General features: G+C 45.2%; 1 pseudogene; it reads left to right on the top strand.

Annotated features, from left to right (window-relative positions):
- The first annotated feature begins 19,159 nt into the window (after positions 1-19,159).
- On the top strand, positions 19,160-21,320 carry LOC112401285 (nucleic acid dioxygenase ALKBH1 pseudogene; annotated as a pseudogene).
- Positions 21,321-25,896: the final 4,576 nt, after the last annotated feature.

Below are 25,896 nucleotides of genomic sequence, written 5' to 3'. Positions count from 1 at the left end.
GCGGTACGCGGGCCTCTCACTGTTGTGACCTCTCCCGTTGCGGGGCACAGGCTCCGGATGCACAGGCTCAGCGGCCATGGCTCACGGGCCCAGCCGCTCTGCGGCATGTGGGATCTTCCCGGACCAGGGCACGAACCCGTGTCCCCTGCATCGGCAGGCGGACTCTCAACCACTGCGCCACCAGGGAAGCCCAAATATCTATCTCTTAAAAGTATTTATTAAAAAGTGACTCAGCCCTTGCAGTGTTGTTTTGGGAGGTCACCACTCTTTTTTTTTTTGGCTGCGTTGGGTCTTCGTTGCTATGCGCCGGGGGCTACTCTTCGTTGCGGTGCGCGGGCTTATTGCGGTGGCTTCTCTTGTTGCAGAGCATGGGCTGTAGGAGCGCAGACTTCAGTAGTTGTGGCACGTGGGCTCAGTAGTTGTGGCTCGTGGGCTCTAGAGCGCGGGCTCAGTAGTTTTGGCACACGCGTTTAGTTGCTCCGCGGCATGTGGGATCTTTCTGGGCCAGGGCTCGAACCCCTCTCCCCTGCACTGGCAGGTGGATTCTTAAACACTGTGCCACCAGGGAAGCCCCGGGAGGTCACCACTCTTAACAGAAGTATTTGGGGCCTACAACGCCAAAATAAGTCAAAATAAGCCTTATTTTGACTCCACTCAAGTTGTGGAGTCAGGCTGCTAGGGTTCAAATCCCTGCTCTGCAACTGACAAGCTGTGCCACCTTGGGCAAGTTATTAAACCACTCTGTGCCTCAGTTTCCTCATCTACTGAATAGGAATAATAATAATTCCAGGCTGCTAGCATATATAATTGTGAGACATTATCATTATATATTTATAACTCGTATAAGCAATTGTTTTACAAAAATAGGGTTATTATGCTATACATAGTGTTTTATAACTTGCTTTCTTTTCTCTTGCTAAGATATAATGGATATCATTCCAGGCCAGTACATAGAGTTCTAGTTCATTCTTTCTAATTGACGCAAGAATTCCATTGCACACAATGTAAAATTTATTTTTCCATATAACCCCCTACTGAAGGAAACTTAGGCAGTTTCCGATTTTTAGTATAATATGCTTCACAGCAATGAATATATATTTTGGGCACACGTGGGGCTATTTCTGAAGAATAGATTCCTACGAGGGGAATTGCTGGGTCAGAGTTTGTGCAGTTAAAACTTTTATAGATACTGCTAAATTGCCCTCCCTAAAAGTAGTACCAGGTTAGATTCCCACCAATACTGTGTGAAAATGCCCATTTTCCCATACTCATACCACTGTTTTTTATGCCAATCCGGAGAGGGCTGATGCCATTATTTTAATGTGCCTATCCATAATTGTGAAGGAGTCTGAACATCTTTTCATAACTCTACTTCCCATTTTTATTTCTTCTTGTGTGAAACAACTGTATCTATCCTTTACCCATTTTTAATTGGGCTTTTTGTCACTGATTTATTTTCTTACGGATCTATAGGACCTCTTTTCATATTAAAAATCTTAATTCTTTAATACACATGAGGCAATATTTTCCAGTAGTCTACCGTATGCTTTTTAGCTAAATTCTCTTTGGTCATAGAAAGTTTTACATTATTATATAGTCAAACATAATGTTCCTTTATGAATTTTGGCCCTCATGTCTTAGCTTTTACTGGTTGGACCTTATTAAAAATATTCTTCTATATTTTACTTTAATATTTTTATAGTTTTTGTATAACATTTAATCCATCCATCTTTAATCCATCCGGAATGTTTACATGTGTGTATAACGTGTGAGGTAAGGATCTAATTTTATTTCCTTCTAAATGGAGAGCCAGTTGTCTCAACATTTACTGATTGACCCATCCTCTCCCGGCTGACTTGCGATGTCCCTTTGCCAAATGTAACTCTCTGACATTTTAAGCACCCTTGTTGTGACCGGCACGTGGCAGAACTCTGTAACTGCTGACTTTGGGAGCAAATGAAATGACAGCTCAATGAGACCAGCATACACCATCATGCAGCAAAGCACGAATCTCAGAGTTTGAAACTGGCAGTGAATATGAAGTGGCTCCCAGTATAAATGAATATCTGAGGCTTTGGTTTTTGTTTTCAAATTGGTTTTATCTCCCCGCAATAAAATTTCCACATTTTAAGCGTACAAATCAATGACTTGACAAATGCGCACGCTTGTGTAGCAAACACCCCAATCAAGATATAGAGCAGGGCTTCCCTGGTGGCGCAGGGGTTGAGAATCCGCCTGCCGATGCAGGAGACTCGGGTTCATGCCCTGGTCCGGGAAGATCCCACATGCCGCGGAGCAGCTGGGCCCGTGAGCCATGGCCGCTGGGCCTGCGTGTCCGGAGCCTGTGCTCCGCAACGGGAGAGGCCACAACAGTGAGAGGCCCGCATACCGCAAAAAAAAAAAAAAAAAAAAAAAGATATAGAGCATTTTCATCTTTCAAGAAACTTCCTTTGTGCCCTTTGGAGTCAACCTCCCCTCCACTCCCACCCCAGGCAACCATGATACTGAACTGTGCGCGTGTAGTACACTGATAACATTTTCAGAGAAATAAGTAAACCGGCTGCAGCGTGAACCTGTGGGCTGAGGAGGAAGGCCAACTTCCCCTCCAGGAAAGGACTACTCTCTCGAGGCTGACAAACACCTCCTTGGACCTGTTTGATTAAGAAGGGGGTGTAGGAGGGTAACCCAGGCTAGGTATCCCCAACTCAGGCAGGCAAGTTTGTTTTCACAGTTTTTTCGAAGTCTAGAAATCAAGTCTGCCAAATATTTACTTAATATTTTCTTTTAGATCTATGGATCTTTTAAAATTTAATTCAAAATGATTGCTTTTAAAAGAAAACACAATATCCTGTGTTAGATGACCAGGGTCGCATGCCATAGTTAATGAAAAGCTACTCATTAGACTAAAGTTAAAAATTAATTGCCCTGTGCCCTCTAAACTCCCATTCACATTGCCTCTTATGGAAAAAGCCACAGACACAGAAGAGGTAAGTGAGTTGCAGAGGAAGAATCCAGAACTTGAGGATGGAGGCGGGTGGCTTGAGGGGCAAGAGAGTGGCTGGAGGGGACAAGCCAGCCTCAGTGTGTCTCAGGACCTAAGGGCTTCCTTTTGCACTAAAGCAGTGGAATTGCTTTAGGAACAGAACTCGGTCCACATCCCCCGTGCCTGCAAGCCTGTGACAGTTTCTTAGCTCACAGGTGCTGAGACCTTCCATCCATAAAAGGAAACATGTATTTGAGGGGTCAAAGAGAAAATACCTTTGGAGTCAGAGAGACTGGGATCTATTTGTAGTTAGTTATGTGTCCTTGGGGAAGAGAATAACCTTTCTGAGCTTCAATTTCCCCACCTGTAAAATGGCCATAATAGTAGTACCTCACTGGAAGGACTGAATCTGCAGGGGTTTGCAAAGCACACCGCTGGGCAGAGCTGGCTCTCTGTAAATGAGAAGCAGTTGTTTTATTTCCCCTAGGATCTTGGAGGATGCAAACCACCGATATCATCAGCCGTTGCCTGAGTGATGAAGCGGTTAATGAAATCAGTCCCTCCTGAAAGAAGCGGCTCTGGCAGTCCCCAGTTTTGTTAATGAATTGCTCATTAAAGTTCTACCTGTTCTGGGCTTCCCTGGTGGCGCAGTGGTTAAGAATCCGCCTGCCAATACAGTGGACACCAGTTCGAGCCCTGGTCCGGGAAGATCCCACATGCCGCGGAGCAACTAAGCCTGTGTGCCACAACTACTGAGCCTGCGCGCCACAACTACTGAGCCTGCGCTCTAGAGCCCGCGAGCCGCAACTAGTGAAGCCTGCGCACCTGGAGCCCGTGCTCCGCAATGACGTGTAGCCCCGGCTCGCAGCAACCAGAGAAAGCCTGCACACAGCAATGAAGACCCAGCATGGCCAAAAATAAATAAATAAATTTATTTTCTTAAAAAAGTTCTTCTTGCTTTGCTGATGGGCACAATTAACCGCCTGCAGGTTGGTGGCCCTAACTAAATGACAACTAATTTGGGGGTTGGCCTGGAGGCAGGGTATGGGTGTGTGGGAGCCCTGGTCAAGGAGTGGGGCTGCGACACCTGCTCTGGAACCACCACAGCCAAGGCCTCTTCCGAGGTCTGGCTCCCTCTGGGCATGGAGGTCTGGGGCCGGGGCCTGGGAGCTGCCTCTAGCCCCTGAGGCCTGGCAGGAGGGGGCCTTGGTGAGTGGGAATTCCTTTTTGCACTGACAGCTGTGTCAGGCCCTGGGTGACAGTGTCAGGTAGTCCTCCCGGCCCTGCCATGTCGGTTCTGCTGCTCTCCCCACGCACCGGTGAGGGGCCCTGCGGCTCAGAGAGGTCAGACGATAGGTGGTCAGGGCAGTAGTGCCCCTGCTCAGGCTCAGTGCTGCCTTTCCCCTGTGCTGGGGCAGGTGGAGACCCTAGTGTCCACACTAGGAGGGACAGTCACACCTTTGCCTGATGCGCAGGTCATGGGGGGCCCTTGAGACTTATCTACGCTGTCTCTGGTCCCATTTCATTGACAGGGGACTGAGGCCCAGAGTGGGCGGTGACTGGCTTGAAACATACAGTCAGAAGCCAGAGCCTAGGTGTCCTGCCTCAGCTCAGGGAAGAGAAGTCTGAGTAGGGCTCAGCGCGCCTGCCTGGGGCCCCCCAGCCAGAGGGCTGCTGCGAATTCTCACCCCTCGCTGTTATCCACCCCTCCCCCTGTGAGAAGCCACTTACCCAAGACTGTGGCTGGGTTACACCTTCCTAAGCGCTGCTACTGGTGGCAGAGGCAGCTGGTTTGAGGCTGCGAGTTATCAAGCTTCTGGGTTCCCGGCAGGCAGCTTCAACTCATCATCCAGCGCACACCCTCCCAGCTCTTTTGGGTCCTCGAGTCACCTTGGCAACTGCAACCCCCAAATCTCCCAGTACAAACCTTGGAGCTTGGTCCGAACACCCTCACCAATGGGGAAACCAAGGCACAGAGAGGGAACAGACCAGGCCACAATCACACAGTGGTGGCAGAGCTGGGGCTAGAACCCTGGAGTGCCCCTTTGCAGATTAGGGAGCCGGTGACCTTCTGGGCGGCTTTGGTGGAGTCCATGCCCTCTCTGGGTCTCAGTTTCTCATATCTAAAATGAAGGGTTTCATGAGATTAAAAGAGTAAATGCAATAGTAATATTCTCTCTGTTATTTCAGTTGACCTAGAGAGGTATGTGAGAAACTTTTTATCATCCCATTTTTAAAAAGATTTTATAGTGCCTATTATGTTGCAGGCACTCTCTCAAGGGCATGACAGTTATTAACTAGTTTATTCTCCTATCAATGCTATAAGCTAGTTACTATTATGACTGTCCCATATTGCAGATCTGTCAACTCAGGCTGGGAGAGGTCAGGTGTAGCTTCCTGGGGTTGCATAACTCGTATGTGAGGAAGCTGGGATTTCTGCCTAGTCATTGCTGCAGTCAGCCCACAGCACTGTGCCCATTTTATCAGCCATCCACGGAGGAGGAGGCAAGAGGTCCTTACAGCAGCAGTTTGGGGACAGGTGGACACAGGTGAGGTCACTGGGAGATGTGCTACGAGCTGGGGAGTCGGGCTCCACTTTCCTGCCTCCCCAAGGAAGGGAAGGCATCTGATCTTTCCTTGAGTTCTGCCGGTCGTATCTAACTTCTGCTCACACAATCTCAGAGGACACAGCATCCTGGCAATGGTACACCAAAGTGGTGGCAAGCTGTAGGCTGGATATATGTAGCGACTGGCATTATAAAGAGAAGACTTCCTGGTGGCACAGTGGTTAAGAATCTGCCTGCCAGTGCATGGGACATGGGTTTGAGCCCTGGTCTGGGAAGATCCCACAGGCCATGGAGCAACAAAGCCCGTGCGCCACAACTACTGAGCCTGTGCTCTAGAGCCCATGAGCCACAACTTCTGAGCCCGTGCGCCACAAATACTGAGCCCATGTGCCGCGACTACTGAAGCCCGCGCACTCCAGTGCCTGCATTCTTCAACTACTGAAGCCCACGCACCTAGAGCCATGCTCTGCAAAAAAAGAAGTCCCCTCAATGAGAAGCCCGCACACCACAACAAAGAGTATCCTCCACTCGCCACAACTAGAGGAAGCCTGCGTGCAGCAATGAAGACCCAATGCAGCCAAAAATTTTTTAAAAAATATTTTTTTTAAACAAAGAGAAGACTTTCCTTTATGCAAATGTCCCCTCAGACCCTCAGACCCAGTGCATCTAAAACTGATATTAAGATTTTTGTTTTCAGTGATGGCAGATTTCCTTTACCCTCTGAACATGGTTTAAAATGCTGAGTAAAATATTTTTTTAAATTGCAGAGCTAAAAAGATCATGGGGAAGCAGCAGGCTAAAACTGAGGAGAAAATATAACCCCAAGAGGTAAGCAAAGTAACAGAACCACCAAAGCCACTTCCGTATGAAGGGTATTGACAGATGCTACCCACTTGGGCTTACATGTGGGGGCTTTCAGGGTAAGCAGGACAGAAGTCAAGGCCAAAGGCCAGTCAAGGGAGGTGAGTCTTAAAGCAGACCCTTCCCATGTAGGTTGGGAACCCCTCCTCAGGAAAAGGGTAAACCAGACTAAATCATGCCCCTCCCATTGGCCCCAGAAAGCAATTTGGAATTGAGAAGAGCAGAAGCAAAGGGGCAGGGGAAGAAGCCCATTCTGAGAACTATAGCCATAGACTGACATGCACGCACCTTGCCACTCCAGGTACAATAGCTAGGGGCAGACAGGGAACCTCAAGCTGTGAACTTGGTTGGAAATTTTTCCACCTTAAGTGTCCCAACTGCCTATCAGAAACAAATAAAAGAAGGGGGAGGGGATTGGGGGAGGGATGGAGTGGGAGGTTGGGGTTAGCAGATGTAAGCTATTATATATAGAATGGATAAACAACAAGGTCCTACTGTAGAGTACAGAGAACTATATTCAATATCCTATGATAAACCATAATGGAAAAGAATTTTAAAGAAAGAAGGTATACATATGTATAACTGAATCACTTTGCTATACAGCAGAAATGAACTCAACATTGTAAATCAACTATACTTCAATTTAAAAACTTTTATTAATATAAAAAAAAGAAACAGCTTGCAGTGTTGAGCGTAGCACTCGTGCACACGGCCTGCCAAGCTGAGGTGTTGGGCACAGCCGTTTCCCACCAGGAACTCTGGTCAAGCACAAAGGGAAAGAAAAAAGTACGTTATGTACATTCTGTCAATGAATCCTCTCAACATCTCTGCAAGAACCAAGATGGTGGAGTAGAAGGACGTGCTCTCACTCCCTCTTGTGTGAACACCAGAATCACAACTAGCTGCTGGACAATCATTGACAGGAAGACACTGGAACTCACCAAAAAAGATACCCCACATCCAAAGACAAAGGAGAAGCCACAATGAGACGGTAGGAGGGGCGCTATCACAATAAAATCAAATCCCATAACTGCTGGATGGGTGACTCACAGACTGGAGAACACTTATACCACAGAAGTCCACCCACTAGAGTGAAGGTTCTGAGCCCCACGTCAGGCTTGCGAACCTGGGGGGTCCAGCAATGGGAGGAGGAATTCCTAGAGAATCAGACTTTGAAGGCTAGCGGGATTTGATTGCAGGAATTGGACAGGACTTGGGGAAACAGAGGCTCCACTCTTGGAGGGCACACACAAAGTAGTGTGTGCATCAGGACCCAGGGGAATTGGGAATGTAAATTGATACATCCACTATGGAGAACAGTGTGGAGGTTCCTTAAAAGACTAAAAATAGAATTACCATATGATCCAGCAATCTCATTACTGGGCATATACCCAGAGAAAACCATAATTCAAAAAGACACATGCACCCCAATGTTCACTGCAGCACTATTTACAATAGCCAGGTCATGGAAGCAACCTAAATGCCCATCGACAGGCGAATGGATAAAGAATTTGTGGTACATATATACAATGGAATATTACTCAGCCATAAAAAGGAACGAATTTGAGTCATTTGTTGAGACGTGGATGGATCTAGAGACTGTCATACAGAGTGAAGTAAGTCAGAAAGAGAAAAACAGATATCGTATATTACTGCATATATGTGGAACCTAGAAAAGTGGTACAGATGAACCGGTTTGCAGGGCAGAGGTTGAGACACAGGTGTAGAGAACAAACATATGGACACCAAGGGGGGAAAGCCGTGGCGGGGTGGAGATGGTGGTGTGCTGAATTGGGCAATTGGGATTGACATGTATACACTGATGTGTATAAAATGGATGACTAATAATATCCTGCTGTATAAAATAATAAATAAAATAAAAATTTTAAATTAAAAAAAAATAAGTAACGTGCTCATAGAAATGTAAAAAGCCTCAAAATGACAGTGAAGAGAATCACTTATAATTATGTCCTTCTGGGCAAACAATGATGTAGTGAATGTTCTTCTAATGATTTTTTTCTGTGCATCTATAGATATAAAATATGTATTTTACAAAAAAAACCAAAACAAAAAAAAACAAATACAAGGCTGGAGGGGACCACATTCATTCCTTGGGGGAAGCCCCACAAATAATTTTTCAAAGCCAATGGCCATAACCAGGTGAAAGATGACAAAGTACATAAAGACAAGAGAGAATGTAAGTCAAAACCAGTAGAAGTAGATCCATGGTTACTGCAGATTTTGTAATGATCAGATAAAGAGGATAAAATAACTATCCTTACTATATTCTATAAAAAATGAACGGGGCTTCCCTGGTGGCGCAGTGGTTGAGGTACGCCTGCTGATGCAGGGGACACGGGTTCGTGCCCCGGTCTGGGAAGATCCCACATGCCGCGGAGCAGCTGGGCCCGTGAGCCATGGCCGCTGAGCCTGCGTGTCTGGAGCCTGTGCTCTGCAACGGGAGAGGCCACAACAGTGACAGGCCCGCGTACCGCAAAAAAAAAAGAAAAATAAAAGAACAACCTGAAGATATCTTCAGGGAACAGTAAACTATGGAAAGTGACACCTCATGTTTTTTAAAGAACAAAAGGAAACTTTTAGAAACTCGAAGATAGATCAGAAGAAATTATCTAGAATGTATTCCATAAAGACAAGAAGATGGAGAATACTGATAAGAAGATAGGAAACATGGAGGATATAGTGAGAGAAAAATCTAACACATATTTAATCAGAATCCCAAGGAAAGAGGAAGAAATATTTAGAGGTAGTGGCTGAGTATTTTCCAGAATTGATGCAAGATACAAGTGGCCCATCCACAGATACAAGTGGCCCAGAAAATCTCAAACAGAACAAATACAAAGAAATTGATATTTAACAGAAATAGAAAAACAATGAGAAAATATCAAAACCAGCCAGAGAGAAAAGACCATTTACTTTCAAAGGAATGGCAATTAGACTTACAAATCATTCTCAACAGCAATGACAGAAATCATAGAAAAGTAGTATGAAATCCTCAATGTGATGAAGCAAAATAACTGCCAACCTAGAATCTATACTCAGCTAAAATATCTTTTAAGAATGAAGGCAAAATAAAGACATTTTCTTTCAAACAAAAACTGAGAGAGTTCATCATCAGCAAAACCTCACTAAAGAAAATTTAAAAACATGTACTTGAAGCAGAAGGAAAATTATCTAGATGGAGGGTTGAGGATACAAAAAAGAATAGGGACTAGAGAAAGTGGTAAAAAAAAATATGGACAAATGTATAAAATAATGACTGTATAGAACAGTAATCATAAAGTCTAGTGGAATTTAAAATAAAATGAAAATATCAGACAATCTAACATAAATTGGGAGTGGGAAGTAAATAGAATCAAAATATTCTAATATCAATGTGGTATTCAGGGGAAGGGCAAAGGTTTGATAAATTTTAGGCTTTAACAAATTAAGTGTGCATGTTACAATTTCTAGGGTAAACACTAAAACAAGGGTCAGGACACTGGCCCATGGGTCAGACCCAGCTTGCAACCTGTTTTTGTATGGCCTGCAAACTAAGAATGGTTTCTACATATGAAAAGGGTTATAATAATCCAAACAAAGAAGAATGTGTGACAGACTGTCTGTGGCAGGCAAAGCCTAAAATATTTACCATCTGGCTTTTTATAGAAAAACATTGCCAGCTCCTGCACCAAAGGAATAGAAACAGAGTATATCATTTCAAACTTATTAAGGAAGTAAATGATATGAGTTAAATGATAAAACATACACAGACAACTCTTTAAAGGCCAGAAAGAAAAGAAAAAAATAGGATGAATAAGATAAGTAGCACAAAATAAGATGGTAGATTTAATTCCAAATATTTACAGTAGGTGTACCTTACATTTACATTTACCTGTACATATACATTAATTATAAATGCTCCAGTTAAAAAGCAAAATTTTCAGACTGGATGGGGGGAAATTAATTTTGTTTAAGAATGAACAGGGACTTCCCTGGAGGTCCAGTGGTTAAGACTTCTCCTTCCTGTGCAGGGGGTGTGGGTTCAATCCCTGGTTGGGGAGCTAAGATCCCACATGCCTCGTGGCCAAAAACCCAAAACACTAATAAAAGAAAAAAAGAAGCAACATTGTAACAAATTCAGTAAAGACTTTAAAAATGGTCCACATCAAAAAAATCTTAAAAAAAAAAAAAGACTCTGCACTCCCAATGCAGGGGGCCTGGGTTCCATCCCTGGTCAGGGAACTAGATCCCACATGCTGCAACTAAAGACCCCGCATGCCACAGCTAAAGATTCCACATGCTGCAATGACAATCCCATATGCAGCAACTAAGACCCGGCACAGCCAAATAAATAAATAAATAAATATTTTTTAAAAATAAAATAAAAAATGAACAAACACCTCTAAAACATAAGACTAGAGAAAAGTTTAAGGTAATAAAATAAAAATACTAGTCTTAAAAAAATTGTTATAAGTATATTCATAAAAAGACGAAGTAGGGGTTCCCTGGTGGCACAGTGGTTATGAATCCACCTACTAATGCAGGGGATATGGGTTCATAGCCCTGGTCCAGGAAAATCCCACATGCCGTGAAACAACAAAGCCCATGCACCACAACTACCGAGCCTGTGCTCTAGAGCCCACGAGCCACAACAACTGAAGCCCACACCTAGAGCCCATGCTCCTCAACAAGAGAAGCCACTGCAATGAGAAGCCCGCACACCGCAATGAAGAGTAGCCCTGGTTTGTCACAACTAGAGAAAGCCCACACGGAGCAATGAAGACCCAATGCAGCCAAAAATTAATTAATTAATTTTAAGAGAAAAGACAAAGTAGACGTTAAGGCAAAATGCATTACTAGAGGGAAAGAGAATAATAAAACTTAATTTCACTAGGAGGACGTAACAATATTAAATTTCTACGTACCTAATAACATAAGCTCAAAATATATACAGCAAAACTTGATAGAACTACATAGAAAAATAGACAAATCAACAGCCATAATAAATTTTCAGACAACTTTTTCAATTTGATAGGGAAGGGAGATGAAGATTTGATGAACTCAGTTAACAAATTAGACTTGAACATACATAGAGCACTGCACACAACAAATGTAAAAAACCCATTTCAAGCCCATCCAGAACATTTATAAATATAGCTCATATTCTGGGCCATAAAGCAAATCTCAATAAATGTCAAGGGATTTAAGTCATTCAGGTAATGTTTCTCTGACCACAATGTAATTAAGCTTGAAATCAATATAAAAGGAAATCCCCACATATTCAGAAAATTTAAAGACACACTTTTTATAACAAAGAAGGAACCACAATTAAAAACTTAAATTATTTCTAAAACTGAACAGTAATGAAAATATATATTCAAAATCGTAGGAAATTTTTCTAAAGTAATACTTATAAGGAAATATATAGCATATACTAGAAATGAATAAAGGCTTAAAATTAGTTAGGTAAGCATCTACCTCAAGGAGTTAGAAGAAGAGTAGTAAATTAAAAGTATATAGCAGAAAAATAATAAAGATAAAAGCACAAGTTAATAAAGTAGTAAGCAAACTTACAATTAAGAAAATCAACAAAAATGAAAATTGTCTATGTGAAATACTAACAAAATTGACCAACCTCTGGCAAACTATGAAGGTAAAAGAAAAAGGCACAAATAATCTATGTCAGGTTGGAAAAGAGAAACATTATGTTATAACAGTAATCATATGAAACAGAATATTGCGAACAATTTTATGCCAATAAATCTAAAAATTAATATAATTAAATATTATAAAATTCCTAGAAAAACATTGCTTACTTAAGCTGCAGTAAGCATTCTAAATGGAAATAAAAATCCTGAACAGGGGCTTCCCTGGTGGCGCAGTGGTTGAGAGTCCGCCTGCCGATGTAGGGAACACAGGTTCGTGCCCCCGTCCAGGAAGATCCCACATGCCGCGAAGCGGCGGGGCCTGTGAGCCATGGCCTCTGGGCCTGCGTGTCCGCAGCCTGTGCTCCACAACGGGAGAGGCCACAACAGTGAGAGGCCCCTGTACCGCAAAAAAAAAAAAAAAAAAAAAAAAAAAAAAAATCCTGAACAGTCCTGTACACTAAGTAACTTCTATCTGTAGTCAAAAATCTTCCCACAATGAAAACCCATCACCAGAGAGCGTCACTGGAAAATACTACAGAAAATTCTGGAAAGAAATAATAATTCTAAATTGGCCCAAACTCTTAATGAAGACTCAAACTCATTTTATGAGGCTAGCATAATCTTGACATCAAAACCCAACAAGGCATATGAGAAAGAAAAATTACAGGTTACTCTCTCTCAAGAACACAGAGGCAAAAATTCTAAACAAGATATTACAAACTATACCCAGAAACATATAAAAGGATAATGCTATGATCAACTTAGTTTTAATCAATGCAATGTAGATTTAACGTTAGAAGAAAAATTAATGTAGTTCAAACATTAATAGATCAAAGGTGAAAATTCTAATGATCATTGTATGCAAAAGAGATGTTTGACAAAATTCAATATCCATTCATGGTTTAAAAAAGAAAAAAAACCTTAGTAAACTAGAAATATAAGGAACTTCCTAAATCTGATAAAGGGTATACACTTTTTTAAAAAACCCTACAGCAAATATTATACTTTAAGGTGAAACTGTCAAAAACTTTCCCTTTGAAATTGGTAGCAAGATAAGAAAGCCTGCTGTTACTATACCAGTTCTGTATTGTTCTGTAAGACCTAGCCTATGCAGTAAGAAAAGGAAGAGAAATAAAACAGACAAGGATTGGATAGAAAAAAACAAACTTCATTATTCATAGATGCTATAATGAGTACATTTTTAAAAATTGACAAACTATTAGAATTAATAAGAGAGTTTAGCAAGGTTGCCAGATACAAAAAATCAATGTTAAGACATCATTACGGGGAATTCCCTGGCGGTCCAGTGGTTAGGACTCTCTGCTTTCACTGCCAAAGGCACCGGTTCAATCCCTAGTCGGGGACCTAAGATCCAGTAAGCCGCAGGGTGCAGCCAGAAAACAAACAAACAAACAAACAAAAAGCTAGAAAAAAACCTCTGCCTTAAAAAACCAAAAATAACCCCACATCACTCTGCAATACTATATAGTAACCACTATTAGAAAATAAACTTTTTAAAAGGTCACTGTAACAGGCTCTATTCACTATATGATGGCCCCAAATGACCCCAGCTTCCTGGTAGTCACGCCTTTATGTAATCCCCTCCCCTTGTGTGGGCCGCACTTAGTAACTTACTTCTAACGACTAGAATATGGGGCTTCCCTGGTGGCGCAGTGGATAAGAATCCGCCTGCCAATGCAGGAGACACAGGTTTGAGCCCTTGATCCTGGAAGATCCCACATGCTGCGGAACAACTAAGCCCGTGTGCCACAACTACTGAGCCTGCGCTCTAGGGCCCACGAGCCACAACTACTGAAGCCCGTGTGCCTAGAGCCCGTGCTCCACAACAAGAGAAGCCACTGCAATGAGAAGCCTGCACGCTACAACGAAGAGTAGCCCGTGCTCGTCACAACCAGAGAAAAGCCCACGTGCAGCAATGAAGACCCAAAAGCAGCCAAAAATAAAAAATAAATAAAAATAAAATTAAAAAAAGAATAGAATATGGCAGAAGTCATGAGATGTCACTTCTGATGTTAGGTTATTAAAAGACTGTGGCTTACATTCTTGGGGTGTTCTCTCTCTCTCTTTCTCAAATCACTTCTTCCCAGGAAAGCCAGTTGCCATGACATGAGGCAGACCTACAAATCAAGCTGAGGTAGGAGATAGATAAGCCCCAGGCTGAGCAGCTGCAGCTGGTCTCCTGCTGACTCTTTGAGATGGGATACCAGTAGGAGTATTGGGCCCTGATTGGGTGCATTCTTGTGGATTTCCCTGCCCAACACATGCACAGAGAAGACCCTCAGTCTACGGGAAGGACAAAAGGAGAGAGGATACGCCAGCTGGAATCCATCTTGGCTGAGAGATTCACACCCACACCAGGACCAAATATGGAGATGACTGGCCAGGAAAAAAAAAAAAAAAAGGAAAACTGCCCCTATATAAGCAATCTAAGCTGGGTGAAACTCAATCTGACTCACCTGTGGGCTCTTCTACACATATTGTGTTTTTTCCACAAGTACTTTGCTTCTTCCACACGTACTTTGCTTCTAATAAATGCTTTTATCTTTTTAACAGCCTTGGTCTCTTTGCTGAATTCTTTCTTCAAAGAAGACAACAACCGAGGTCCTTCTTCCAGCTTCTCACTGTGGGAATCAAAGCCTTCAGATAAAGCCACAGCCCTGGCCATCAGCTTGACTGCAGCCTCATAAAAGACCTTAAGCCAGAGCCACCAGCTAGGTTCCTACTCACAAAAACTGGAGATAATAAATGTTTGGGGTTTTGATGCTGAGTTTGGGGATAATTTGTTACATGTCAATAAATAACTAATATAACCACCATCTACAACACTTCAAAATATATCAAGTGCCTAGAAGTAAATCTAACCAGAAATGTACAAAATTCGGATAAAATTCTAAAACTTAATTGGGACATCAGAAATAAACTGACACACTCACCAATGGTCCCACACATACGTGGCTGCCTGATTTACAACAGAGGTGGCATTTCTGAGAATTGAGGAGAGACTTGACTTTTAATTAATGGTGCTCGGATGGTTGGGTATCCATATGGGAAAAAAAAAAAATTCAATCCTACTACATACCAGTCACGAAAACCAATTGCAGGTAAATTAAAGACCTAATGGTGAAAAGCTACAAAACTTCTGAGCAATGATATAGAAATATGTCTTCCTGACTTTGAATAAGGGAAGAATTTCTTAGACACAAAAGCACCAGCCATCAGGTAAATGTTTAATCAACTAGAACATATTAAACTGAAGAATTTCTATTCATCAAAAGACTACAGGAGAGGGAATTCCATGGCAGTCCAGTGGCTAGGACTCCATGCTCTCACTACCAAGGGCCCTGGTTTGATCCCTGGTCAGGGAAATAAGATCGCACAAGCCATGTGGTGAGGCCAAAAAATTTTTTACTTAAAAAAAAAAAGACTACAGGGGGAAAAAGTGAATAGAAAAATCACAGAGTGGGAAAATATAATTGCAATAGTGTAACAGACAAGGGAGTCGTATCCAGAATATGTAAATATCCCCCAGAAATCAATAAGAACAAGAGGAGAAGGGAGCCTGAGACAAGGGCTTGAGCGTCTAGAAGATGATGCCCGAGGGAGGAATGAGGGGTGGGGAGAGTGAGACAGGGCAGGCAGACATCCAAATACAAGGGCATTGTCAAGGTCACTGCTGTAGGCAGTGGGACCTCCAGGACCTCTGAGGAGCTCCAGAGCTGTCTCCATGAAGGTCAGGAGGTGGGGAGCCCATTCATCAGCTATCACACCCCCATTCCAGTCTTTTCCACAGTGTTGGAGAAGACCCTGGGTAGAATGTGGAAAGACTGGCTCTCTGGTGGGAGGTTTGTACCCCGCACAGCAGCCGAAATCGGAGTGACGCTGGCACCAGAGGCATACGCTGCAAACAACCCTATAGAAAATAGACAAAAGATTTAATTAGACACTTTAAAAGGGGGGAGGGTCCAACCAGCCAATAAATATATGAAGAGATGCTCTAGTTCATTAAATTGCCTTGGAAATGCAGCTTACAGTAACGACAAGATACCATTACACACCCAGCAGATTGCCAAAAAATAGCAATGCCTTGTGCAGCACCAGAGAGCCATGGGAACACTCATCCAAGCAGAGTGGGACTGTAAATTTGTTCACCCACTTCAGAAAACTGGCATCTTCTAGTAAAGTTGAAGATACATATGACCTGTAGCTCAGAAATCCCATTCCCAGATATACAGCTTGGAGAAACACGTGTATAAATGTGCACATCTACGTACATATGAGAACGTTCATCGGAGCATTGGTTACGATAGCCCTAACCTGCAAACATCCCAAACGTCCATCCACAGGAGAATGGGTTCATAGCTTGTAGTGTGGTCACGTACTGGAATGGCATACAGCAATGAGCTTGAATAAACTGTATCTACACACAAAGACACAGATGAATCCTACCCACTTAATGGTAAGTTGAAGGAACATGGGTTTTTTTTACATAAACTTCTAAAACAGGGAAAACCAAAATTATGTTATTCAGAGATGCAGATATAGGGGGTAAAACTATCAGTACAAGTGAGGAAGCGATGCCTGTAAATGTCAGGATGTTTCCATGCTCCGTGCAGGAAGGTGTGGGATGGAGAAAAGAGGCTGGAGGTTTCAGGGGGTGGGGGTTACATGGGGATTTGCTTTATAATTTTTGTTAAATTGTGTATAGATGCTGTGTATTCTCTATAGTTCACATTTTATTAATGTTTAACAGTAAAGGATTACATCAGTAAAACTGAGACACACACACATACCACCTGTTCTCCCTTCGTGGGTTCCCCACCCCAGTTACAGACGGACCACCCACCACCCAGGACCCCAGGTATCAGCCTTGATGACTCCACCCACCACCTGGTGGCCAGCCAAGCAATTCCATCCTGTGGGTCCCCCCTCCCAACGCCCCACAGAGCCTCGACCCCCCTCCCTCCATTCCTGCTGTCAGCACAACCGTGGGAGGGGTGACCCACCAGTGTCTCACGTCCACCCGGGAACAACCAGAGTTGGCTACTCCTCCCTGGATATTTTTCCAACATGTTTCCACTCACTGCCAGAGTGACTCTTTGGAAACACCACCTGCATGGGGAACTCACCTGGTCAAAGACCTTCAATATCTCCCCACTGCCCAAGCTCCAAGATGGGGCCCCTTCTTATCCCTCTGGTTTCTCTCTTGTCCCTCCCACTGCCACCCTGCCCACCAAGACCATGTGTCTGCACTCTCTCTTCCTTTTACCACCCTCAACTTCCCCCTCCCACTCGCCTTCCCCTGTCCCACTCTACTCAACATGGGGGTCTCAGTTAGAAGTCCCCTCTCATAAGAAACCTTCCTTCCAGGCTGGGTTACACCGCTCATGCTACTCTAACAGCTCGCCTAAGGAAGCAGCCAAGCCCACAGGCTCCAGGATCTAGGGTCTGGGTCTGTTTGTTTTCCTGCGGCATGGGTCCCTGTGGTGAAGGACTGAAGCCAGGACCTGCCTGCCTGAGACCAGAGGCTCCTGTTTCTGCAGAGGAAGGTCTGGGGTGCCTCTGACAGGCAGCTTCTCAGCAAAGCATCCCCTGGGCCAGGAAGCCTGGGGAGGGGCCGGGAGCCAGCCGACGAAGAGACCCCATGGGCTCCAATACGAGTACATCAGCAGTCACTACGATGGGCTAAAGCTGAACCAGAGGCCCTTCACCCATTTGCCTTCCAGGAGCAACATAAGCCTCTCAGATTTTTGTTTAACTCAAAGACTTCCACAATGTCGATCCCCATGCAGAGGATGGGAGAGCCTTGGAGTCTAATGTGCTATAAAAATTAATAATGAAATGTGACATTTTTGCACCCCCAATTTTGTCCACACACATCATCTTATGTTATCATTGCCTGGTACATCCCTGGTCCCACCAGATGGTGAGCCTGGAGGAGATGGGGGAGAGGGGTGGTGGGAGCAGCAAATGGGCCTCCTCCCTTCATGGGGAACCTCAGGCTGAACAAGCCTGGCTCCACATGGGGTCTTTGTGCATGTGGGATAGACAGAGGGTAGATGGACAGATGTTGGATGTTGGATGGATGGAAGGATGGATGGATGGATGACTGGATAAAAGGACAGATGAATGGATAATAGAGGAATAATGAATGGATGGACAGACAGAAGGATGAATGGATGAAACAGATGAGTGAATGAACAAAGAGATAAATGGATGGGTAGATAAAAGACCAGCAGACATTCCCACAGAGGGATGGAAAAACTTACCAGTTTTCTTGTTTAACAGAGGTGGGAAAGCCAAGTCAGGGCCTCAGATGCACTCTTGCTGGAAATGCCCCACCTTGCAGTTGTCAGGAATGTGGGAGTCCTCGCTGCCCTCTGCAGGTTGCCCATGGGCTCTGGGACCAGGGAAGAAGGCAGAAGTGGCCAACCGTGACCCCTGGTGGTCACCATAGGAATGACAACCCCAGCACCTGACTTGCGGCCCTGGCGGTGCCCAGCCAGCTGAGGAGCCCACCTTCACCCTGACCCCAGCTGCTGACCTTCTGGTCCTTAGGCTGAGGCTCCCATGTAAATGTTCTTAGGCACAGCTCACATCACCAATGGTGTGAGAGGCGCTGGACCCGGTGTTCACACTCTGAAGGGCCTACTCCTGACCAAGTCCTGTTAGAAATCACCTAGAGAGAGCTGCTGAGGACATCCGTGAACAGGTGACTAATAACAGCCCACATTTAAGCACTGCTCATCACGCTGGGCAGTGGGCCAGGCCACTCACACCTTTCTCTCCCTGATCCCTCACAGCAGCCCTGGAAATAGCAACTAGGACGGCCCCCATTTTATAGGTGAGAAAACTAAGTCTCAAAGAGGCCTCAAGAGGATTGCCAAGGTCTGAGGTGAGTGAGTGGCAGAGCCAGGATTTGAACCCAGACTGTCTCTGATTCCCTCCCATACTGGCTCCCTTCCTCCCTGCCAAACCCTGCTAGGACAATAATCATGGCTGACTTCCTGAGCATCCCGGGTGGGTCCCCAAGGGTACGTACACACACACACACACACACACACACAGGGCCCCTACTCCTGGCTGGGTCCCCAAGGGCACACAGACACACACACACACACACAGCCCCTGCCACTAGAGGACTCATCATCCAGTGGGGTTGTTCCCATCCCTCCACTGTTCTGATAAGGAAGCAGAGGCTGATTTGAATCCCACCTCCGGCACCGAGTAGCTGTGTGACCTTGGGCAAGTCACTTAACCTTTCTGTGCTTCAGTTGACTCATGGGTGTAACAAGCATGATAATAATCAAACTTACCTCACAGAGTTGTTGTGAAAATTAAGTGAGCTAATATATGTAGGGAGCATTGGGTACATAGTAAGGGTTCCCTCTTACCATTATCAGGGAGAAAATGGGGCTCAGAGAAGGAAAAGCCTGAAAACTCACAGGTGTAGCAATTCCACACTTACTTTCGTTGTTTTTCAACAACAGGATGGAGACGAGGCCAGGCAGCAAGATGGGGAAGGTGGCTGTGGCTGTGGGCGCTGTGGCGATGCTGGTAGCGGAGCCTGGGGAGGACGCCTTTCCGAAGCTTTTCCGCTTCTGCCGGCAGAGCCGCCCCAGCACCGCAGACCTGGGAGGGGTCACTGACTTCTTGGTGGCCCAAGCAGCCCAAGGCATGGGGCCTGGTGCCCCCAGGGTAGTCAAATCTCAGCTAAATGTGTCCCCAGCCAGTGACCACGATGCATACAGAGCAGGACTTCAGCTGGCCAGCAAGTGGCGAGCCTACGGACTGCAAGCCTATCCTGGATTTATTTTTATCCCAAACCCTTCCTCCCAGGTCACCAGCGGCATTAGGTGAAGCAGTGCCTTAAGTCATATTCCCGGAAACCCAATGTATGTAACCTGGACACACATGTGACTAAGAAGAGACCCAAGATTTGTGGGAACAGAGCAAAGAGCTTCTAAGGTATAAAGAAGTGAATAAATGGAGACCCTGAAGTTTATTAGAGAAACTGCACTGGGTGACCCTAGGCTACCATTGTAACTGGGACAATAAGAAATACTCTGCAGATCACTACACACCTTCCCCTGCTGACCTGACTTTCCTCTCAGAGTAAGTGGACACCACCTGTGGATTTCAGGGTTTCCGAGCTGAAGCTGGTATCCTGAATTACTACCGATTAGACTCCACGCTGGGAATCCATGTAGATAAATCTGAACTAGAGCACTCCAAACCCCTGCCGTCTTTCAGCTTTGGACAGTCTGCCATCTTTCCCCTGGGTGGCCTCAAAAGAGATGAAGCCCCCATCCCAATGTTTATGCACAGCGGTGACATCATGGTAATGTCAGGTCTCAGCCGCCTGTTGAACCATGCAGTCCCGAGGGTCCTTCCCAGTCCAGAAGGGGAGAGCCTGCCTTGCTGCCTAGAGACACCTCTCCCAGCTGACCTCCCCAGAGACTCAGTGGTGGAGCCCTGTTCTGTGGAGGACTGGCAGGTGTGTGCCAGCTACTTGAAAGCTGATCGTGCTGACATGACTGTCGGACAGGTGCTGGCCATAGGTCAAGACTGCCCTTTGGAACCCATGGAGGAGAATAAAAGAGACGCCCCCACAGAACTTTCCTGTCATCTGGATGATGAGAATAGCCAAGAAAAACGAGCTAGGTTAAACCCTGACTGCTGAGACTTCAGAGAGCCCATTCTTTGACTCGGGCAGGTCTCACAGTAAATGACCATGCTGTTTTGTATTGCCATAGACTTTAGCACCGAGACAAGCCAAAAACAGACCAGGAAAAATTCATCATGGATCACACTGCTGCCTCGCAACGCGCCCTGGAGAGAAAACTGATCAACCACTTTGTTCAGAGAAGTGTTTGACATGGTCCAGTCCTGGTTAGGTTTGGGCACCAACATATGTGAGAAGTCCAAGGAGGTATGAGCTCCCACCGCAGCCTTCTCAGCCTCGCCATTACCTGTGAGAGACGTAGAAGTGAGTTCCCATGTCTACGGAGTCTTCCTTTTTTATTTTTTTTTTGGCTGCACTGCACAACTTGTGGGATCTTATTTCCCCTACCAGGGATCGAACCAGGGCCTTTGGCAGTGAGAGCTTGGGGTACTAACCACTGGACCGCCAGGGAATTCCCTCCACATCTATGGAGTCTTTAAATACCTCAGGGGACTTCCCTGGCGGTTCAGTGCTTAGGACTCCATGCTTCCACTGCAGGGGGCACCGGTTCAGTCCCTGGTCGGGGAACTAAGATCCTGCAAGCCACGCGGCACAGCCAAAAATAAAATACATACCTGAGGTTTTACTGATGGGAAACATAATACCCCTCCCACCACCCCATCTAGTGATTTGTGGTAAAATTGTGGGTCCATGAACCAACCATTAGTCTTGTCTTCTTCATTCTTCCAATCAACATCAAATTCTTTGATCTTCTCTGGCCTTCACAGAAGAATCTTTTTTTTTTTTAAATAAATGTATTTATTTATTTATTTTTGGCTGTGTTGGGTCTTCATTTCTGTGCGAGGGCTTTCTCTAGTTGTGGCAAGCGGGGGCCAGTCTTCATCGCGGTGCGCGGGCCTCTGACTGTCGCGGCCTCTCTTGTTGAGGAGCACAGGCTCCAGACGCGCAGGCTCAGTAGTTGTGGCTCACGGGTTTAGTTGCTCCGTGGCATGTGGGATCTTCCCAGACCAGGGCTCGAACCCATGTCCCCAGCATTAGCAGGCAGATTCTCAACCACTGCGCCACCAGGGAAGCCCCCACAGAAGAATCTTATACACATTAAGACAATGGAACTGGAAATCACATCCCCTGGAGTACGAAGTAATCACAGTTCTCTCTCTCTTGCCTAAAAGGTAAATATATATAAACTCAAGGAAAGGGGAACAGTAGTTACTCCAGATGTCTTTTTGGTCTGTAAACTCTTCCAGTTGGCTTTTAAATGCAATTTTAATTGTTGGACTAAAAATGTCCCATGGGTATTCTGTAACTGTTTAATGCACAAATAAACTTAATTTCAAATTAAAAAAAAGTTGGAATCACATCACTCTTCTCAGAAACCAGCTCCCCTTTGCCTTCCAATAAAATCCAAATTCTGGAGCCTCCACTACCGTTCCCCCTCCTCCCCTCTCCCTCCCCAGAGGTGTCTTGAACTTTGTGGCTGTCACTCACTCACTCTGTCTGTAGAGCTTAGTAGAGTATACATGCTTAGATATCATTTGCTTGTGCTGGGTTTAAAACTAAGGAGTATCAAACCATGTATAGTCTCTGGGATTTGAGTTTTTCAACTCAGCACCACGTGTCTTAGATTCACCACGTTGTTGCAGCATTTCTACGATTGCCAGCAGTGCTCTTATGAACACTTTCAGATGTGTACCTAGATACACCTGCAGGGCTTCCTCTCAGATAGGATCCTGGGAGTGGAATGGCTGGGACACAGGTGTGCCACTGTTATCTTTACAGAGGAATGCCAAACTGTTTTTCCACGAGGCTTGAATCACTTTACAGTGCTGACAGCAATTTTAAGAGTTCCTGCTGATCCATATCCCAGCCAACATTTAACAGTGTCAGATGTCGCACTCTTTACCAGCCAACTGGGTAAGAAATAACGTCTCATTGTGGTCTTCCTTTCCATGTCCCTGATCGCTAGTGAACTTAAGATCCCATCATGTTTTCTGGCCATTTCGTCTTTTGTGGAATGCCAGGTCATGGTTTTTGCTCATTTTTCTCTTAAGTTGTTTATCTTTTCTTACTGATCCATAGGGGATCTTGATACCAGCTCTGTGCTTACATCTTTTCCCAGATATGGCTCGTCTTTTCACTTATTTTCAGGTGTTTTTTGGGAAACAGAAATTATTTTTAATTTTTTAAAAATTTTATTGGAGTGTAGTTGATTTAAAATGTTGTGTTAGTTTCTGATGTATAGGAAAGTGAATCAGTTATACATATACATGTACCCACTATTTTTTAGATTTTTTTTTCCCCATATAGGTCATTACAGAGTATTGAGAAGAGTTTGCTGTGCTGTACAGTCGGTCCTTAGTAGTTACCTATTTTATATATAGTAGTGTGTGTATGTCAATCCCAATCTCCCAATTTATCCCTCCCCCCCTTTCCCCCTCGGTAACCATATGTTTGTTTTCTACATCTGTGGCTCTATCTCAAAAAGAAATTATCTTTAATGTGGTCAGTTGCATCTTTTCATCATGGTTAACACCTTTTTGGTGTTTTCTTTAAGAGTTGTTTCCCCACCCTGAAGTCAGAAAGATATTAACCTATATTTTCTTCAAGCAGTATTAAAGTTGTGCTTGTGACATGTAAGTCCTTAATCCATCTAGAGCTGATTCTTTCTTTTTTTTCTTTTTTGGCTGCCCCACGTGGCATACGGGATCTTAGCTCCCCGACCAGGAATCAAACCTGCGCCCCCTGCGGTGGAAGCACGGAGTCTTAACCGCCGCACCGCCAGGGAAGTCCCTAGAGCTGATTCTTGAGTACACTGTAAGGCAGAGATTCAAGTGGACTTTTTCCCCACATATATAACCAATTTTACTTGCTCTACTAAATCACATGGTCCCTCCCGCTCTGGTCTGCCAGCTTCCACTGTCATAAATCAGAGTCCCACACATGCCTCCTCTGTTTCCAGGCTCTCTTTTCCATTCCTTTGGTCAATTTGTTTATCCCAGTGATAAATTTTCAAATATGTGGGGATATTTTAAATTATATTTTTGTTATTACTAACTCCACTGCACTGAGGTCAAAGAATGTGCTCTAATAGCAATTCTTTGAAACTTTTTTGGAGGTTGCTTTCTAATCTAGTATACTATCAAGTTCTGAAAATAGTCCATAAGTGCTTAAGGAGAATCTGATCGTGGGAGACAAAATTCAATTAATGTCCATTATATCAAGTCTGTTGCTTATGTTGTTCAAATCTTCCATATCTTGGCTAATTTGTTCAGCTTTGCCATCAATAATTAAGAGAAGCGTTTGAAATAGCCCATGCTGCTGGTGGATTTGTCTCCCTAGTCTACCAATTTTTAAAAGATTTGTCGAAGTAAATTTGCAGATGATAATTCAATTTTGAAATGATACAGACATTCATAAGAGAGAGAAATAACTATTGTCATGGGGGAAGGGAAAAGGCTATGGAGGCGAGAGAAGGCCCCATCCTAGATTTTACAGGTCAGGGGCAGCTTCCTGGTCCAGACACAGGGAGATCAGGAGAGGCTACAAAGCTGAGATCATAAGGGTGTGTTGCCATCTTTCTGCAAATGAAAGACCTGAGGGACAGTGCTCCAGGCAGCTTGTGCCAAGGCCTGGAGGTGAGAAAGGACCTGTTCAGGGAACTTGAAGTATTAATAGTTCAGGGTGGCAGAAGCAAGGAGGATGAGGAAGGAATGGTGGGAGACGGGTGGGAGAAGTGAGCACAGGTCAGACCCCCAGGGTCTTCGAGCTCCAGAGGGGAATTTGACTACAAGGAGGGTTTCAGCAGAGAGGGACATGGTCAGGTTACAGGACGAAAAAATTCCCTCTGGCTTCTGAGTCAAGCTCAGACTGGGAGTGGGGAGGCAGGGAGGCCCGTGAAGAGGCTCTGTGGCGGATGGAGGCTGGTCTGCACCATGGTTGATGGGAGGGGCACCACAAGGCAGAGCCCTTTAGCATCCTGGCGGCAACCTTGGCTGGCAATGGGAGCCCTGGAGGAGGAGCCTCGAGTTGAGTGCAGGGCTCATTCAGTGGGCAGAGGGGTCCCCAGTCAGCACAGGGCGGATCGATTTGAAGGGTAAAGAGTGGACACCTCGGACTCCAGAGCCAATGCTCCTTTCTAAGAGTGTTGCCAGACTTAGCAAAAGAAATAAAGAAAAGAAAAAAATAAATAGATGGAGATCTACAGGATAAAATTTGAATTTCAGATAAACAGTGAACATTTTTTTGTATCTGTCCCTCAAATTGGGCATCCTGTATTTTATCGGGCAACCCTCATTCAACCCTCCTCCCCCCATACACACATTGTCTTTCTGAAAAAAAAAACAGCAGCAAAGCAACATAGAAACTGCTAGTCTGTGGCCTTTCTGGCTTCGACTTGTCATCCTTCACCCCGGGCCTCCTCGGAGACTCTGGCCCTGAGCAGTGAGCCCTAGGGGCCTCCAGGTCCATCTTCCCACTAAGTCTGGAAGCCCCTGACAGATGGGCCCGGTGCCCAGTCTGGGCAAGGCCAGGACCCCACTGGGAGTGAGGGGAGGGCACCGAGGCCCATCAACGGCTCCCTCAGCCCTGCCCCCAACCCGGTTAGGGCGTTTCCGGGAAGTGGTCCCTGCCCAGCGCCTGAACCCCCAACCAGGCTCAGGGCCACAGAGCTGGGGCCGTTTCCTAGAATTACCAGAAACATTCTGTGTCACTGTGGCCACATCCTCCCTTGGGCAGCCCTGGGCTTGGTAGGATCTAAAAGGCCAGGTCTGGGCTGGGATGGGTCCTAGGCAAGGCCCTGCTTCAGTGGGCTGTGGACCGCTCCCCGGAGCTGCCTAAGAGAGAGGCCGGACGTGCCCATGATCCTTGGCACCCGCATTGGGACGGGGGCCCACCCCAAGGCCTGGGCAGCCTAGTACAGGCTAGGGCTGGCCAAACTAGGGGAGCTCGAATGGGGGCTCACATCTGAGAGAGGCGGGGGACACTCTGCTGGAGTAGGAGTGGGAGAGAGACCTCCTCTGTGGGAAAACTGGAGAGATTTCATGGGAGGCATGATAACTGAGCCCCTGAGAATTTAGATAGATCAGAGGATTTGGGAATCGAGGGGTAGGGGGACAGGTGGCAATGGCCTGGAGC

Source organism: Neophocaena asiaeorientalis, unplaced genomic scaffold, assembly GCF_003031525.2.
Source record: "Neophocaena asiaeorientalis asiaeorientalis breed wild unplaced genomic scaffold, Neophocaena_asiaeorientalis_V1.1 scaffold438, whole genome shotgun sequence".
Taxonomy (NCBI): domain Eukaryota; kingdom Metazoa; phylum Chordata; class Mammalia; order Artiodactyla; family Phocoenidae; genus Neophocaena; species Neophocaena asiaeorientalis.
Note: the sequence above shows the minus strand (reverse complement) of the source record. Positions and strands in the feature narration are given on the sequence as shown.